The 1,484-nt window shown below is 35.3% G+C and overlaps 1 long non-coding RNA gene across 1 annotated transcript; it reads left to right on the forward strand.

The window, feature by feature from the left end:
* Nucleotides 1-446: 446 nt before the first annotated feature.
* Nucleotides 447-1,167, forward strand: LOC150035897 (uncharacterized). The gene is made up of 2 exons (XR_016529883.1): nucleotides 447-764; nucleotides 862-1,167. It is a non-coding gene; the product is annotated as an uncharacterized LOC150035897 (long non-coding RNA).
* The last annotated feature ends 317 nt before the right edge of the window (nucleotides 1,168-1,484 follow it).

Below are 1,484 nucleotides of genomic sequence, written 5' to 3' on the forward strand. Positions count from 1 at the left end.
AAAATAAAATCCCAATTAAGTATAAAATGATTTGCTTATGAAAGTTTAGAAATTTAATTGATAAAATCATAAAGCTTACATAATTGATGTTTGTCCAAACAAAACGTAATGAATAGTATAAATTGATACACTTATGAAAATTTAAGGTTTAAATTGATACATTTATTAATAATTTAGAATTTATGATCCCAAAGCGTAGGGGCATAAATTAATATTATCTTTTTTTTCTTTTATAATCATTTACATGCATATTTATGTAAAAAAAACCAATGATATCAACACTACAAGAATTTTGGGCTTTAATGACGGTGGAAAAAAAAGTAAAAACGGATGTATAATTTCGATATTTTTTTAATAAAAAAAGCGAATCTTTAATGTCGGTTACAATGTCGGGTTAATAGATACCTATTTGTTTTTTTTCCCTTTAGTGAAAATATATCCTCTCTTCCATTTCAATATCTTTCCTCTCTCTTTTCTTACTTATCTCCTCCAAACCCTTTCTCCCCACACAACCCACGTCCTCTCCCTCAACCTTCACAATCTTCATTCCACAGCCCATCATCTTCGTCTTCTCGACGTCTGTTCAATGTTGTCCACGTTGTTCAGTGTCGTCCATGCCATTGTGAGCTTCATATCGATCTATTCGCGTGCAAGCTTCTTCCATCCAGATCTGTGACGACGACTCCTTCCAGCCCGAGCTTCGTACCAGCCCTGTTCAGATCTGAGAGATTGACTTCTTCTAGCATTGTCAAGCTTTATTTCAAGTTCGCTCCAAATCTAAAAGTTTTTCTCTTCACACATTTCTCATTTCTCTCTCAGATCAGAGATTTGAAAGTTGTTCTCTTTGTATGTTCATTCTAGATCAATACATGGAGTGACGCGGATGGTCAGGTTTAGGCAAAGGTGTCGTGCATGGATCTGGATGGAGGTATCGTGCACGGATCTGGACGAACAACTTGGAATACTTACGACGGTGCAACTCTAACCAGAAGTAGGATGCGCCAATGAGGTCGACGGCTAGGGTTGAGATGTTTGTCTTCCAATTTCATTTTTATGTAAATAAATTACGGCGGTTAGGGTTAAATCATCTTGGCTTATTTTCCAGTTTCATCTATGAGACAGAAACGTTGTTGAGTTTGAAAATTGAGATTGAAAAATTTACTCGCAGTCTGGTAAGGCTATAAACATTTCAATTTGTGTTATCACTATTATTATTAGCAATTTGTCCTCAGGAACATTTCAACTTGTGAGGCTCTGAACATTTACTCACATTCTAGTGAGGCTCCAATAAGTAATATTTCAATCTTCAGTTGAATATGAAAATTTTAATGCCTGTTACTGTCACACCCCCTCCCGAGCCTTGTCTCCCAGACTCGAAAGAAGACGTGAAGACAGTTAATACCACCTTTGTGATACTAACCGTCCAACTTAATACTAATTCACAAATAGCAAATAAGTAATAACTTAATTAATTTTTATGAACA

This window comes from Benincasa hispida, chromosome 5 (assembly GCF_027475165.1).
Source record: "Benincasa hispida cultivar pf3 chromosome 5, pf3_genome.v1.1, whole genome shotgun sequence".
Lineage (NCBI taxonomy): Eukaryota > Viridiplantae > Streptophyta > Magnoliopsida > Cucurbitales > Cucurbitaceae > Benincasa > Benincasa hispida.